This window comes from Mesoplodon mirus, assembly GCF_964341445.2.
Source record: "Mesoplodon mirus genome assembly, chromosome: 16".
Lineage (NCBI taxonomy): Eukaryota > Metazoa > Chordata > Mammalia > Artiodactyla > Ziphiidae > Mesoplodon > Mesoplodon mirus.
Window position 1 is genome coordinate 20,806,524 of NC_138992.1, and position 18,459 is coordinate 20,824,982.

An 18,459-nucleotide genomic window follows, 5' to 3' on the forward strand; every position below is an offset into this window, starting at 1 on the left:
TGCCTTGGTCAGGACGGTCCTGACCAAAAACAGTATCACATCCTGAGAGCAGACATTGGAGATTAATGCTACTCTTAAAAATCTAAAGGACTCAGTGGTATTTTTTGTCATATCTATGTTTAATCCCATTTGCTCATGTAAAAACCAGATGGATCCTGGAAAATGACTATAGACAACCACAAAATAAACCAACTTGTGGTTTTGATCATAGCTGCTGTACATTATGTGGTTTTATTGCTATGTCAAATTAATAAGGACTCTGGTACATAATACAGAGCCATTGATTTGGCAAATGTATTTTCTCTCGTATTTAAATCAGGAAAGAGGATCAGAAACAGTTCCCCTTCACATGGAACAAAAAATACTATTTCATTTACTGCTTTGCTCCAAGACAGATCTCTCTCACTCTATTGTCATGTTATAACCAGAAGAACTCTGGACTCTGTGGACATCCTGCAGAACATGACATTGATCCATCACATGGATGGCATCATGTTGATCAGAAGAATGAGCAAGAGGGAGCCAGTATGCTGGAGACCTCAGAAGGAGACACGCACTCCAGAGCGTGGGAGATACTTGTGACACCGAAGCACCGCCCATTCACTGAAGAATTTAGGGATCCAGGGGCTAAGGGTGTCCCGGGTCATCTCCTTCCAAGTAAATTGCTGCATCTTCTACCACGAAGGAAGCACCATACCTAGTCGGCTACCTCAGGATCTGGGGGCAACCAAATCTGCATCTAGGAATACTGCTCTGAGCCTTTGAGTGAGTGAGAAGAAAGGCTGCCTATTTTGAATGAGGCCTAGAGCAAGAAAGGACTCTGTGGCAGGTCCAGGTTGAAGCCACTTGGGTCGCAGCCCTTTGGGTGGGGCAGAGAGCACATGGGGTGAGTAAGGGAGACAAGGCAGGAGAGGCAGGTGAGTGGGCCAAAAGTCGGAGGTTAGAGCCTTTAGTGGTCTTCTAAAGAATATATTCATTCTGTAGTAGGCAATAGGGAGCCATTAATTTTTAGTTTTGTTTTGTAAAAGAATAACTTAGCTATAGACATTTCTATAGGAAACTTGATAAGGTCCCATGTACACAATGGACTAAAGGATGTTGGGTGCTGTCAGGAAGATAATTTAGCCTTTTATGTTTCCTGGTTCTTCCCCCATCTCACCTCAGATATGCTCATCCAAAACATTTGTCGAATTGAGGGCTTGGAAGAAGAGGAGTGAGGATAGGATTGTGTACACAACCCTTTCCATTTTGTCCCTGCTAGATGCTAATTTTTTCTAAGAGCTAATTTCTGAGAGCCAATTTTTTCTCACTTGTTACTTTGCCACAGAGTGGCATCCCCTGCTCCAGAAGACTGGGAAGTCATTTCTATCAATGCCTTGGTTACTACACAGGTCCAATACAGTCAAATTGCAAGTCTCTGGGAATTTATTACAATGAGCTTTTACCTGTATATTTTAAGTACTATGTTGCCTGTAAAGGACTCTTGAGTTCCTTAGAGAATGACGTTAGTATTTACTTTTTGCGGCTCTTTTAGAACCTCTTAAAAGTGTTTGACTTCCAACAGACTGGAAATATTTCTAACAGGAAAGTAGTGAAATTGTTTCCAGACATAAAACAATGGAACATTTGTAGTAATCAAGATAATCAAAGCAAATGAGGTCTTTTAGTACAAAATTTTGCTTCCATGATCAGGATAATGGAATTAATCCAATAGTTCACTCACAATAATAAATATTTGTGGAATTAATGTATTAGTCATATAATTCATGTGAGAAAACAGTAACACAGTTTGCAAAATATGCCTTAATTGAGGCCGAGAGAGAGAGAAATTACACTTAGCCCTCCAAACTCTCCCTTGTCTTTTAGTGAAATCTTGTATCAAACAATATATAAATATAGGACTAGAGGTGACTTTGTAGGTTGGAGCTTCTTGCATTTTTCTTAAATGTAGGTAGAGTCAGGAATTGCCTTTCAGGTTTCAGTGTTTCTCCTGAGTGAGGTCAAGTTAGTCCTTGCATAAGAGCTCCCTCCACTGGAGTCTGAGCTTTAAATACATTTTTGCTACTATTTACTTTCCTTCAAGATGCTCCCCTTCCGGGCTTCCCTGGTGGCGCAGTGGTTGAGAGTCCGCCTGCCAATGCAGGGGACACGGGTTCGTGCCCTGGTCCAGGAAGATCCCACATGCCACAGAGCAGCTGGGTCCATGAGCCACGGCCGCTGAGCCTGTGCTCCGCAACGGGAGAGGCCACAACAGTGAGAGGCCCGTGTACCGCAAAAAAAAAAAAAAAAAAAAAAGAAAAAAGATGCTCCCCTGCCTGCACCCCACCTAGTGCTGGCAGATTGAAGCAACACAGCACTGAATAATGTCGCTCAGGAAAGCTGCCTGTAAGCCCATTGATCAATACAAGGAGGCTGAACTGGAGAGAAAAAGAAAAACCTCACACAGCTCTTCCTGGCATTCTCGAGTCACACTGGCTGCACAGAATGTTCTTGGAAGCCTAGAGCATAACTGACTGTTATCACATGCCTTCAAGGTCGGTTTTTCATCAAATGTGCTTTTTCATGAATTATTGCTTTCAAGGAAAAGTTGGAGATTTACATCCTCAAAGCTCTACCCCAGGGTCACTCTGCTTTCCTTAAGAAGGCTGACAAATTTGGGCTCTATTTCTAAAAAATGAAAACTTACTATATTTAATATTGTTTTATGGCATTTGGGTTCATCAAATATTCTAGTTAATCCTGAGTGACCCCTTTTGTCATACTTGGATTGCATATTTTCAATGGATTGGAATAAAATAAGACCAGGCAATTAACACAAACTATATAGGTCATGTTCAACCATTCTTATGAGGTCTAGGGTTCACCATTATGAATATTCATTACTAGCTGTTTAACCTTTATTGAGTTACGTAAGCATTTTGAAATGTTTCTTTATCTAAAAATGGGGCTGTTAACACTTTACCTACCTCAAAGGTTTGTACCAAGCAATAAATGAAATAATGAATGTGACAGTGCTTTGTAAGTCATGAAACCTATTATAGGACATAGGGCTATGAGATAGATGTTTTCAGAGTGACTGCCTGAACTTTGTAATGGAATCTGTGAATGAGTGTCATATGTGGAATTAATATCCTTTCTATAGAAACATACTACATGCCATAGAACGTACAAATACTGTACTGGTTAATAGAGAGAGCTGGCTAACCAGATAATATTTGTAGTCTCCAACTGCAGTAGTGAGCATTGTCTTTTCACACAATAGACACACACTAATGATTTTTTTCAACTGATGTTATTTTTCTAAACTCAGTTCTTTCCCATTTGAAAAGAAACGGAAAAAATGAAATTTCACCTTGCAGGGTTTATTGTGGTTTGCTTTTTTGAGTGAGCAAATGTTTCTAATTCATCATAGTTTGATAGGGTCAGTGAAATTTGAGTATCTTTGCATAAATTATACTGTCAAAGTCAACATAAACCGATCGATGCATACAGTCCTCCAAAAATAAATTAGATTGTGTGATCCCAGTGCTGCATGAATGTGTGTACATACTCATTTAAATTATCTACTCCCCACCATGTTTCTCCTTTCCCCATGTCATAAATCCAATCACATCAGTAGGAGCTCAATAAATCTTGGCTGTCATTATACTTACATATGATAGAAATATCAGGGTCCCTGGAAGAAGGTTGAAATTAAATATTAGAATTTTTCAAACATTGAAAAAAATCAGTCGCCTAGCATGTGGGCTACCAAAGTATACTTCAGATATTTTTTTATAGAGTGAATACTTCTTATCAACTGGAAATCATTATATAATTTGCTCAATAAATGTTTGCTGATGACTCTGATATTGAATTATTTCAGAATTTATTTCTTATGACCAAAGAAGGTAAGAACCAAACAATCTCTCCTTAAAGGTTCAAATTTCATTATAGTTATGTCCTTATGACAGCTGCATCTCATTACCTCCATCTTTTCTTTCTTTCCTTGTCTATCCTGGTAGAGTTAAGGGCTTCCTTCTCAGTGTTCAAATAATTCTTTGTATATTCCACAACACATGGATCTTTTCTTTTTTTTTTACTTCTTTTTCAAGGAGACTCTGACTCCTTGAAGATATATTTTATATTTTTAGTACCTAGCACAGTGCCCGGTATCACCACTATAAAGCATCTCAATATACCGTTGTATAATGAGAGAGTAACAAAAGAAAATACTTTGATTCTCATGCTGCCTTGTTAAGGTCCTTGAGATGTGACAAGGTGGTATCCTCGAGAAAATATTCTTAAACACAGGGGCAACTGCTTGCTTGATTTAACAATTTGCCTATAAAGTCTACTAAAAAAATCTGAACTTCCCAGAGGATAAAAGTAAATATAATTTTTTGTTGTTTAGGGCTGGAACATTTGAAGTGAGCAGCTGGGATGAGAACCTCCTTGCACTTTGTTCATACATAAGGAAAAGTGAAAATTCTGAAAAGACATCTGTATTGTAAATCAAAATACATTGCTGAAATCAATTCTGAGTTGACATTCTGCTTGCAAATATTCTTTTGAGATTGGTTCTTGTAAATCTCTTTCCCATCTGGTTTTTATGTCTGCTCTGGGACTTGTATGCACAGAGTTGTCTAGGATCTGCTCGGAATGTTGAAATAACGTATGTGGTTTTTAATAAAAAGTTAGCCGGGAGGGGAAGATACCTTCTTGGTCATATCTAAACTACGTATATATCTTTTTGTTTGTTTGTTTGTTTTTGCGGTACGCGGGCCTCTCACTGTTGTGGCCTCTCCCGTTGCGGAGCACAGGCTCCGGACACGCAGGCTCAGCGGCCATGGCTCACGGGCCCAGCTGCTCCGTGGCATGTGGGATCTTCCCGGACCGGGGCACGAACCTGTGTCCCCTGCATCAGCAGGCAGACTCTCAACCACTGCGCCACCAGGGAAGCCCTAAACTGCGTATATATCTTGTAGTTCTGTTTAACTTTTAGAAACTTTGGGACGTGTTTTCTTGGAGAAAGAAAACTTATTTGAAGTCATGAAATAATCCTACCCTGCAACTTATATCTTTATAAAGAACACTTTCTGGAAGGATAATTTTTATTTTTAAACACAGGAAGAGTGAGCAGCAGAGAAGAGTTGGTGATTGCAATTTCCTCTCTTACCATAATTGCACTATTTCCATTAAATTAATGATGGAGGAGAACAATTGTTTACAGAAAAGTTTCTTTGCTTGTTGAAACTTAGCTAATTTGGGAATGTTTACTACATCCTAAAAGACAAATCCAATGATGACAAAGAAAAACAAATTAATCTGAGATGTGTCATGATTTTAAAAAGCCAATGATTATAATTTAACATCTGGAATTGATATTCCTCCTTGAGTTTTATGAAGGAGTGGTGTTGTGAGTGGACTCTTCCAAGTGAGAACATAATCACCACCATCATCACATAACATTTACTCAACTCCAGTCTCCAATTGCAAGTTGATGGTTAATCTTTATGCAGCAACGCATCTTGGATTTATACAAGGAAAAAGAGACATCATCCTACTCCTTAGAAATATGAAGTTGTGTGTGTGTCAGGGCATCCCAGAGGCAGTTGGGAAGAAGAGAAAGCACTGAGGAAGCTCTACACAACCTGAATATCCTCTCCAGTGGGGAAATAGCTAAACAAAGCTACCAGAGCTAGGAGCTTTCTCTTTGAGAATAAGGATAAGGATACTGACATCAATTTGGTCATTTTGTGGTGGGGTTGAGGGGTGGTGCTTTTTCACTCAAGCAATACAGAGTAAGAAATCCTAGAAGAAATAAAGGGAATGAAACATTTCCCCTTATAGACCTTTGGGGACTGTTGTTGTATCCATTGGAGGTGTAAGAGAAGGATATTAAAGTGAAACTCAGTGTCTTCTTTCCAATGGAGTCCCCTCATACTTGCGTTTATGTCCAACCCCCTCTCTGCTCAAATCTCATAGCAACAACAAATCCTGTCATGTATTAAGACTTTAGACTTAATTTTAAAACAAAATGGGATAAACCATTAGCAAAGTGAAATATTTTTAAATTCTCTACTGAGCCCTTATTTACCATTAGGGATTTCACAGTTATCTTCAAAATAGAATGACTTTCATGCCTTGACATCTAATTTTAGAGTTCTATTCTTTCTTTAGTGTAGATCAGTCATTTTCAAACTTGGATATCAATAAGAAAGAGATTTTTCAATGGCAATTTTGTCTGCATATGCTTTTTTTACTTGTTGCCTTAAGATGCTCATTGTAACTCTCCATGTTACACTTTCCCAGGCCTCTATATTCTAGAAGCAGATTAAGATCTGCTTCTGTGCTGGTCTTCAGGAGGGATTTTATGGATATTATCCAATGTGAGACCGTGCTTCTGTGTAACTTTACAGTCCACTCCCATTTACTTACTACCTGTGCGTAACAAATCCTAGCTTCTCCCAAGCTCAGGAGTAAAGCCCAGTGTGCAGTGCACACTTCCTTCATAAGCCTAAAGACAACAGTATCACTACACACGTCATATTCTTTACAATAAGGGTGCAAAAATATCAGTTATACTTAGACTCTACAAAGCATACCTGTTAGGTTATAAATACTTACAATGTCCTAATTTCCAACATTACACAGTATCAAACTGAATGACAATGTAGGGCTTTCATTCCTAATTTCTAACTGCTTCATCCAGATATTGTGTGAAGTAAATGTGTTTCCTTGTGGTTACTGCTGCATTCTAATTCCCCCTTATTCATTTGTTAGTCTGCCTTCAACTTTGGACTTTATTCACCTTGCCTTTCTCCTATGATTCCATCCACTATGTCACGTGGAACTTTCTTTAAATTTCTCTTGTCCATCATTAGAGCCACCTGCTCATTGCCCGATAATCTCTAAATACGGTGACACCTGCTATGAAATAGAAAAGTTTCTTGTTATTAGTCACGTTACCATTATCTTATATAGTGAGAGTGCTCGTGAATTTGTGCTACAGTGGGTGAATGATTGAATGTTTGTATGTGCATATGTGTGGTGTGAGGACACAGTATGCAGTAGTGTGCCTCTATTGGCTTAATTAATGATGTTCTAGAACAGACTCTGTGTCTGTCTTAGGAGTTGTTTGAGATGGAGTTTGTACAAACAAGTCATTTTAATGCCAGCCACTTTCTCTTTCTATTACACCGTGACATAGCCCCATTACTATGGCTGTAAAGACAATAAACGCTAACTTAATATAGATCATGTCACTTCTGAAGTGGTCCCTAACCAAGATAATTGAAACCTCTCTGGCCCATTGGGAAGAACCTTCATGTAGTATAAATGGTGTCAATGGTTTACGACTTTTCAGAAACTGATTTATTTAAATGCATTTTATAGAACAGAAACACATCCTCAAGTAAGTTGATATAAAGAGCTGTTTGTAAACTGGATCCTTTTTTCCTTCCTAAACACCTGAATAAATAGGTAAATATTCTGCCCTGCTGAGCCTCAAACATCTGGGTTAAATGTGTAGGTTGGTGAGAGGCACTAAAAGGTAAGCACCGGGGTGCTTCTTTTGTTCAACAGTCAGCTTCAAAGGATGAAGACTGGCATCCAGTGAATGATCCAGCTATCACAGTATTTATTTTGAGACAAACAGAATAATGGTGTGGAAAGGAGCAAAAGGGAGAATTTACGGGTGTCTCATCAGACATGTAGACAAACACCAAGAAAAACCACATAAGTATGGGGCAACTTTTTATGCAGACTTGTTTTACCAGATGTCATTGCTTCTAACAAGATTCTATTGGTGAAGATTCAAAGGATATTTTTTCTTCCTAGATTGATCTGTATATCATGAAAAAGTAGAGCCCAGACAATCTCTGTAATAACTTCTGGAGAGACGCATTTGTCTCATGTCACAGAGCTTGGTTCCTTGTGAGAGAAACAGAGGTGAGGAAAGGAGAGGAGAAGGGAGGGGAAGAAATCCCGTGATTTTCTCCATCATCACAGCCTATCGAAGTGCTTAGGACTTTCTTTTGTGTGAAGGCTTTTAAGACATTAGTGAAATACACGTGAAAAGCTAAGGACAGACACTCAATCTATAGCAATCTGAATTCTAAGAGGTCTGCATCCAGGCTGCGATGTGTGTGCACACATGTGCTCACGTGTGTGCATGTGAATGACAGTGTGTGCATATAGCTACTGTCCTATGGATTTTAAAGCACTTAAGATGAAAGGGAAAACGTTTTTATTTACCTGTTTCATACACAAAGACAGATATACGTTGTAGGTTTAGTAAATTTAGTAAGTTAGATTTTTTTAGAGCTTTAAGAATCAGGTTAAGAATTTTACATCTCTTCATAAGAGACATACGGTATCTTTAAATTGTTAAGCAGGGCTGTGAAATAATCAGATATTTATTTTAATACCATACCCTGGCTGCTGAGTAGAAAATAGATTGGAAAAGGATAAAAGTCAGTGAAGAAGAAGTGTTGGGAAGTTCTTTGGTGATGGTGGTTGGCTTGACCTTAGGTGATAGGATTGGGAATTTTGAGAAGTGAGCAGTTGTGAGATGTAGTTAAGAGGTGGAATGGATGGGACTCAGAGATGGGTTGGCTGTAGGGCTAAGGGACAGGAAGGTGCCAAGCACAATTCCCACATTTCTGGCATAAGTAACTGGATGAACGGTGTTGAGTAATGGAGAAAAGCATATTTGAAATTTGGGTGGGTGTTTAGGAAGAAAAGTTCGACTGGAGCACATTCAATTTGCGCTACTGGTGAGACGGTCAAGTGGAGATTTAGAAGGAGTAGCTGGTTGCATTTGTCTCGAAGAGGTCTTGGAAGGAAACACAAAGTCTAAATGGTATTTGAAGTCATAAGAATGGATGAGATGATAAATGAAAGTGAAGTAAGACACAAGTAAGAATTGATCATGAATGGAAGTGAAGACACCAAGAGGGCCAAGACTAAACCTTCATGAATGTCAACATTTAAAAGGTACAGTGAGTGTGAGAAGTTTCCAAAGGAGACTGAAATGGAGTGGGAAGGTAGGAGGCAAATCAGAGGGCTTATAATTGTGGAATCCAAGGGAAGAGAATATTTCTAGCAGGAAGGAGCCGATGATAAATGGTCTAAGATAAGGCTTGGAAAATGTACGTTGGGTTTAGCAACAGGGAGGGAGGTGATTTGTGACCTAAGCAAGAGCAGGTGTAGTTGAGTGGTGGGAACAGATGTCAGAATTACCACCTGACAGGAAATATGACATGTGGACGTGAATGCTGCCTGCAAAGACGTTCTTTGGATAAAAGTTGTTAGAAGGAAAGAGATGGTTCAGTAGCTTGAGAGGCATGGATGATTCAAGGAGTAGTTTTTTTTTTTCTACTGTTGTTATGCTGTTTATTGTTTGTTTTTTTAGTGGGAGAGACTGTAACACTTCTGAGTGCTAAGGCAAGTGTCCAGGAGGTAGCAAGAGTTTGATGATGTTACCAAAGTGTGGAGAAAGCACAGAAGCAGCTGGGCAGAGACATAGATGCCAGAGGCAGAACAGAAAGCTCCAAGGCAACACACACACACACACACACACACACACACACGATTTCTAAGAAAAGAGTATCTGGTAAGAAGTGTCCCGCAGGACACATGGTTCATAGTAATAGTTACCGAACGTGCCCGGGCCATGCTAACTTATTTATTGACATCAGCTCAGTCCCCACACCACATTAGAATGGAAGCTCCATGGGGCCAGGATTTTCCTACACTTTGCTCTTTGTTGTGTTTCTGGTGTCCAGAACTGTGCTTGGCACATAGCACACCCTCCATAAATATTTGTTGAATTACTGAATGAGTTAGATTTTGTTGTTCCAACCGTGTAGGTGAGAAGACTGAGCATCAGAGAGGTTAGTGTGCCCGATCACAAAGGAAGCAAGTAAGATCATCTGGATTTGTACCTAAACAAGGGTCTTGATTAACATGCGAAGTTGCCTCCCTTTTAAAAATCATATTAGATGAAGCAGATATTTTTTTAAAATTCTTGTGTTCTCACATGCTACCTCTATCATGCCAAGAGATTTTCAGATATTAGACTCAAGCTTATCAGAGTTTTAAGAAACTATGGACATTAATGTCTGTCCAACATTAGTTGGATTACCTATGAAGAGAAGGCATTACCAAGCTATCCAGGCTCTTATTTCAAAAGCTACCAGCAAGTATAAGCCCTGCCTCTCTTCCCTTCAAACGACGTACCATGCTACATTCAGGCATCCCTTTGATTGCCACGTTCTCTCTTGTGCTCAACTGTGGATGTAATTTCTTCTTTCTCCTTTCTCATCCAGGCCTTCAAGATACCTTTGTCTACCTCTGTTGAGTTGTACCTGTAATAATCATTGTCTTTCTTTTTTCTTTTCTCTTTCCACCTCTCCCTCAAGTACTAAATCCCAGCTTTCATCCAGCTTTTCAAAGAAGCTAACATCTCATAAAATTGTAAGGTCCTGGGAACTCCAGAGAACCAGATTCTGTCACACTGAGCAATAGACTTGATCACTCTACACTTAAAGTATGAAATTTGAGAGGCAGCATTGAAGCCGTTCTTGATAAATGCAAATAGCCATTTTAGCAGAGGACAAAATGAGAGGAAAACAGCTCAAAATACAAAGAAGAGGGTCAATGAACAGTGAGATGTCCTGATAAAACAAGAAGAAAAATATTCCCTTTAGATATGCTGGGCTTATTTCTAATGAGGAATATTTGGAATTCTGAGTATTATTTATAGCTTATATGATTGTATAGAGATTAATTCTATAGCAAACTATATTAGTTCTCCTTCTCAAATGTGAGTTGAATTCTCACAGTCCTTGTTCATATTGATAAAGGTGCATTAGAGATTTCTTCAGGTACTGTACCTATTGTACATATTGTACCTTTAACAGGCTTCTCTCCAACTGACTCCTGAAGTCAAGACACTTAGGATTAGTCCAGTGGACCATGTAAATAGTAATCTTACAAAATTCTGCATGACAAAGTCTTATTTCTACTTGGATGTACAATGGGCCTCTTTAGACTTTCATAATCCTCTATTTCTGAGGTAGTAAAAATGGACTCTGCTTATTTCTCCCTGTTGTCTTAACTCTGCTTTTAGAACCTCTTGTTACAATGGCCATACCTCCCACTCCTAGGTATCACTATTGTGATACTCATCTAATAAAGTTTTACAATGAAAGGTCTCAAATCTTCTGGAAAGGAGAAAAAACTGCTTCCTTCCTCCCTGCTTAGCTTTATTGAAGTATAATCGACAGATAAAAGTTGTGTATAAAAATTGTATATATTTAAGGCATACAGTGTGATGGTTTGATGTACATACACATTGTGAAGTAATTACCACAATCAAGTTAATTAACACATCCATCACCTCACATAGTTACTTTTTTTCTCCCCAGTAGTGAGAACGTTTAAGAGCTACTCTTTTAGCAAATTTTAAGTATACAATACAGTATTATTCATTGTAGTCACCATGCTGTACATTAGATCATCAGAAATTATTCATCTTATAACTGAAAGTTTGTACCGTTTGACTGAAAAATTGCTTACTTTTAAAAAGTATTAACTCTTCATAGTTGCCAGACGAGAACTTACAAATGTTATAGTTTTTGTGCTCCTGTGGTTCAGTCTTTGATCACTAACTTATCTGAGAGAAGATTCAATTGCATTTCTAATTCAGAGATTTCAAGATGGTTAAACGTCTAGAGCTGTATTAAATTCTATCACATGGCATCTTCTCCCTCGTTTCTGATATGGTCCAATGGCACTGTGTGTGTGTGTGTGTTGATTGTGAAGTAGATCATCTTCTCTAAGAGGAAACCCAAGGCTACTGGTTTTTATGACATATTTGCACAAGCTGGTGTAAATCCACCCCTGGATAATTTGGCTCATGAGAGAGAAAAAAAATAACACACTTCTTCAAGTGAACAGATGTCTATGCATAGATCTATTTTTGAGGCGAGGTCATGGTCAGGCATAATATGCATACCTCTGTAGGAAATATATCTATTTCATCATGAAAACTTGGCATATGAAATCCCTTAGGACATAGGACAGAAACAGAGAAGGGAAGAAACAGGGAGAAACAGAAGGGAAACAGGAGATTTGATGTTCAAGACCTTGGGGATATTAAGATTATACTTCTAAAACAGAGAATGGATTATACAATTTTCAGGAAAAGTTTTGTAATTATGACAGACCCAAATATGAAATTTGGTGAATGGGCACTACTGACCCCTATGGGATATACGGATGTGGTCGGAGAATGTTTTTTGCCTACCAGAGAAAAATCATATCTTCATTTAAAGCCAGAAGAAGACCTAAGTTCCCACCTGACTAGGCTCTAGAGCGGTCAGTTCAGATATCGAAACAACACATATTTTCCTTGCTTTCACATCTTCCCAACATAATCTGGCTAGACAAAATATTGGTTCGTTTTCAGCCGGAGACAGTGGCATGAAACAGAGATACGGACATTTCTGTTACATCGCTGGCATTTGTGCTATTGGAAAACCTTCCATTCTGCAAAACTGAACACTAAGAAGAACAGGGCCCAAGGGAAAAATCAAACAAGGGGAGACCACTCAAAACTGTGAAATTTGAAGAGAAGAGCACTAAAAAAAAGAAAACGTACCATCAAAAAAATATATATATACACACACACACACATATATGTATAAATATATATACTGTCATCATTAACCCGCTAACGGCATTTGCACCTGCCTTCAAAGTAAGTTGGTTATTATCAGTCCTAAGTCCTGGAGCTCCTACTTGTTCCTCTGAGATGTAGGTTTTCCAAAATGAACAGTTTTTCTCAAAATTAAAAATATTATCTAATATGTAGACTTTTTCATTAATCCATAGTTTTCATACAGGGATTAATGTCTTTACAGCTTCTTAATCTGTCTTGGCGGCTTCACCAGTGAGTTTAACATAGTTGCACATGTCGAGATGTTCTTGAAGCACCAAAGGAAAGGGCTTTTGTAGATTTTTAGGTTTTTTTTTCCCTAAAGATCTTCATGTATTGCTGTGATTTTTCTTTAATTGTGACAAAGCTTGCTCTGGATAACTTTAAAACATTAAACTACCAGCAAACTATATAAGAACCAACATTACTTCTGATATTTTAAGAACATCTTTCTCTATTTACCAGTCATACATGGGGTAATTTACATCAAAGAATCAGCTGTTTTACAAAAACAAATCCTCCTAATTCATGTGATGTGTAAGTTTCCAACATCATGTAGTGAATGCCAGATTAGTCAGTATAAAACTGTCTCATTCACTATATTCAGAACCTGTTTCATCAATCCATGCCAGGGTCTTACAATAACGATACAGTAAACAAGATGTTGTTTGTCAACTAGCGGTGTAGAGTTGCCATGCAGGGTGGAGGTGTGCTTTAAGGAAGAGTGAGGTGACACCTTAGGAAAGAAGAAAGAAACAAAAACCACCTCTATAAGCCTAACAAGCGGTTCTAACTGTGTAGTTTTAACTGTGATGGTAGATTTGTTTGACATCAAATGACCATTGACTGCAGTGTTTCTTCTCCAATTAGATGTTTCTTCCTTTCTTCTTTTCCTCTTTCTCTCCTTGTTTTCTCTCCTTTACTTTTTTGTTCTTTCACTGATGTTTTCTTTCATCTGTGTCTTTTTGTTCTTTATGTACTACACATTAAATATCTACCATGTGGCAGGAGCACTGCTGGGTTCTAGAGATGAAATGGCGTTTATCTCTAAAAACAGAGTTTAGAGTATTGTGGGAAGATACACATTAAACATATAATCACACAAGTAAATGTAAACTAACAGGTAATGCGTGTTACCAAGAAGAGGTGCTATAAATGTATGTCAGAGTGAGACTATACCTTAGTCAGATATGTCACCTAGGCTTCCTTAAGGAAATGAACTCAAAAAAATGAGTGGGATTAACAAGGCTAAAACAGGAGAGAAGAACATTCCTGCCAGAGGGACCTCCTTGTGCAATGACCTTGCAGCCCTAGTGGAGACACTGCTTATGAGAAACTGAAGGAGGGCCAGAGTGGTTGGATGACAGAGCAGTAGGAGCGGATCTGGGGTGGAGCCAGATCATGCAGGGCCCGGCTGGCCTGGGTTGGGATAAAGATCTGCATCTTTAACCCCAGAGAAGTGGGAATCATTGAAATGTTTCAAACCATGAAATATATGCTATGATCAGATTTGCATTTTGAAAATGTGTCTCTGATTATAATATAATAAGGCCAATATATAATTTTTGTGCTTGCTGCAATTTTGCATCTTCACAATATCTCTGTAAGGAAAGAGCAACCCTGATGTTTGCATCCTTAATTTCATTTTGTAGATCGAGAGACTGAGGCACAAAGAAGAAATCATCCTTTGCTTAATTAGGCTTGCGTTGTTCCTTACATTTCTTCTACGGGATATCAGTATCACGTGGGGTGACGTGGGGTGACGTGGGGTGACATGATAGCTGTGAAACGAAGCACATGGACCTAATCATTTGACATTTCTTTGAACAGAAGACCCTGAGGCCCTCCTACTTTCAATCCAGAAAACAGCTTTTACTCCTGCCTAAGCTCTCACTTACAAGCAACTTATGTTTCCATTTTACTGGAGGTTTTTGTAGGTTTTTCTGCCACATTGAACATACACATCTTTAGGGATCTATCACCAAAAGGGAAGTTTGAAAAGATCACTAGAATTAGCAAAAGAAAAAAAATAAGAGGTTGGAGTTTTGGCAGTAAATTATCTATCAGAGGCCACATTGCTTCATTCCCTTGGCAACCATGCCTACTATGAACAGTTTTTACAAAGAACCCAAGCCTCCCCTTTACACCCTCCATAATCCCTCTTAGGGAGGCGACAACACAGTGTGTGTCTTTAGTGAAGGGTTTCTGGCCGGGACAGTCACACTCCCGTCCCTCCACCTTTGCACAAACCATTAAGGCATAGTATGAAGAGCTCCACCAATATGCTAGGTGTTGTGCAGAATCTTAGGGAAACACCGGATACTTCCCAGTGAATTTTATATCCAATTTGCCACCTAAGTTTCTGCTCTGAACCACCTTTAATGACACGTTCTTTCTCTTAGAAAGCAGAGTTGCTCTGAGAGGGCGCCGTCTTAACAACAAATGGTTTCTGTACAAATAATGGTAACAGTCTACTTGGCAAGTTCTGGCTGGCAGCAAAACTGCTTGAGGTAAAAATGTGAGAGGTGGGTCCTGGGCCGGAAGCAAGAAATTGAAGGAGAGGGCACCAGCTGTAAATTTTTCACTTGTCTAATAGACTGTATTTTTAGGGTCAAGAAGCAGAGTAGCTGGTGAGGAGGAACTGCATTTTTACAAAAGTGTTTGAAACAAGAGTTCTCCTCAGTGTTTAGTTATAATCAAATCTTCAAAACTCCCAGATAATAAATGGGCATCATATAAACTTACCTATGGTTTAATCACTTTGAATCTGAAGTATGATCATAGATAGTCTGATGATGTAAAAACAAAAGCAAAAACCACAGTTTATCAGGTCAGGGCTCAGAGAGTTCTGCACTGCACACAAACACATTCCTGGCAACAATCTCCAGACATCGAAATGCTTACTAGGCAACGAGTAATGAACTGACCTGGGTAGAGAATGAGCAGGTTTGGGAACATTTTACAACTTTGAAAAGTTATTCCTCCTCCACTGGGACACTCGATGACTTGGAAATAGGCACAGAGACAGAAAAAAGAAAGATAGAATAGAGGAAAAGGAATTGAATGGTGAATGGGAAGAGAAATTCCAAAAACTGAGAAACAATGAGAAGGAAAGGAAACATATCAAAGGGATACTTCTTAAAGCAGGTAAGAATGTGAGGGACTGAGACCATGGAAGACTCCAGAATAAGTTTGATTGGGACCAACCAAGAGTGTTTATTAGTCTGAACATGCTATTTATATTTATGGTGTATTGTTTTTACAGTAAAGGTAAATAATTAAAAACATACCTAAAATGACTTATAATGTTAAACTATACCAAAAAAATAGGACAAGTAAAAATAAAAGATTCAAGAAATAAAATGAAGTGAGTGGAGGCTTGGGTGAGCTTCCTATTACATAACTATATATTTAGCTTTAGGTTCCTGTATTATATGGCAAAGGGAGAAGTGATTTAGTACTGTTGAATTAAAACAGCAAGGGCAACCACAACAACAAAAGTAAACAGCCTAAAATTTTAGCAGAACATGAATACTTTTTTCTGGTGCTGAAAAATAATTATTTATACACCAGATAAAATAAGGACAATGGGGGGCTTCCCTGGTGGCGCAGTGGTTGAGAGTCCGCCTGCCGATGCAGGGGAAACGGGTTCGTGCCCCGGTCCGGGAAGATCCCACATGCCGCGGAGCGGCTGGGCCCGTGAGCCATGGCCGCTGAGCCTGCGCATGCGGAGCCTGTGCTCCGCAACGGGGGGGGCCACAACAGTGAGAGGCCCGCGTATAGCAAAAAAAAAAAAAAATAAGGACAATGTTTTCATTATGGTTTCTAAAAAATAAAGAAAAAAGAAGAGAGAAAGAAAAGAATCGTATAAAAGTATTTTATGTTTATACAGTGGCTTATAATTTATCACATACTTGAATTATTTCTCTTGATCTTCACAAATTACCCTATGACTTATGTAGGGCACTACAATGATCATTTTTACAGACAAAATTTAAAAGCTTACAAATAGAACACTCTTGGTAAAATTGATGGGCAGTGTACCAAAACTCAGGTCTTCTGACACAATCCAATTCTGTCTGAGTCTTTGAAAGAGCTTTGGGTTGAAGGCAAACCATTAAATCAGTGATTCTACTTGTTGGATTGCCTCAGAATTAACTGAAATTTTTGAAAAGTAGAGCATGTTTGGACACGCCCTACACTTCCTTATATAGACTCTGCTATTGAGGTCCAGTCATGTTCATTTATAGAAAGCTATAGGGATGATTTTCATGCACACCAAAGTTGAGATCCTTCTGAATTAAATTTTAGATCAGTAAAGAGAAAACCCATATGCCACAACTAGAGAGAAGCCCACACACCGTAACAAAGAAGCTTAGCACCACGGCAGAAGATCCTGCATGCCTCAGTGAAGATCCTGTGGGCCACAACCCGATGCAGCCAAAGAAATAAAATAAATAAATTTTGAAAAGGAGAAATGTCTCTAAATCTCTTTCTGCCCAGTCTCAGATGTCTCAAGATATCCTTTGGTAAAAATAGGAAGTAGGAGTCAGTTTATAGTTGTGTTCCTGAAATGCTAAATTGAGTATTACAAATTAATATATCTGGAGTTCCTCATTTGATGTGGCCAAGCAAGCTCCTATTAAAATGATCCTTCTGCAGATAACTATAAATTCTGGATAAAATGCCTAAAACAACTACCTGAAGACTCTAAAGAATGAATGAATGCAGGTAGGTTCTGAAGGAAAGTTGATGGTTGCAAGAAGAGATCAGTATGATTCATCTCTCATTCTAATTTTTTTTTAAGCCTATGGGCAGTCTGAGCAGGATGGTTAAAATACCAATAGAAAATTTACAATTTTCCTGTTTTGAAGAACCAGAGGACAGAGTTTAAGGCAATCATGACCATTGGAAAGTAAGACAGGAAGCTCAAAAAGAGAAAACTAGGGCAGGAGACTGGGGGAGAGGCAGCTCAAATTCTCCATATAAACTATTTCAAAATCTCTGGCTACCCATGAACAATGTGTATGGCAGAGCAGACCACAGTCAGTCCAGCTAAGAATAAAAGAACGAAACTGAGATTTGAATTGCTGCCCAAAAGGCAGAGTTGGCATTTGAGTCTAATCAAATTAGTCACCTGCTAAAACTATCCGCACTATTTGTAGGAAAATGATGGGATCCAGAGTCTCCTCAACATAATATTCATAATGTCCAGGATACAGCTGAACATTTTGTGGTATAAAGTGAACAAGGAAAATATGGTCTATTCTTAAAAGACTATGGATGACCTAGATGTTGGAGTTAGTAGACAAATGCTCTAAAGCAGCTATTATAACTATGCTCATACTGAATGGAAAGATTGAAATCTCAGGGGAAAAATTATAAAACAAACCAAGTTCAAATTACAAAAATGAAAACTACATTATCTCACATAAAAATTCACTGGGTGGCATAATGCAGAATGAAGATGACAGAGGAAAGAGTCAGTAAACAAAGAGGTCTAGATAAAAAGTCAATAGATAAATTAAAATGAAATTCTTAAAAATATTCATATAAGCCAAAATGGGCAAGTAAAGAAGAACAAAGGAAAAAAGGGGGGCAAAAAGAAAAAAAAAGGTAGACAAAAGTCCAACATCATCAATAAATACATTAAATATTAACAAACTAACACTCCAATTAAAAAGGCAGAGATAATTAGAATAGATTGAAAGAGCAAGACCCAATGTTATGCTTTCTGAAAGAAAAACTCTAAA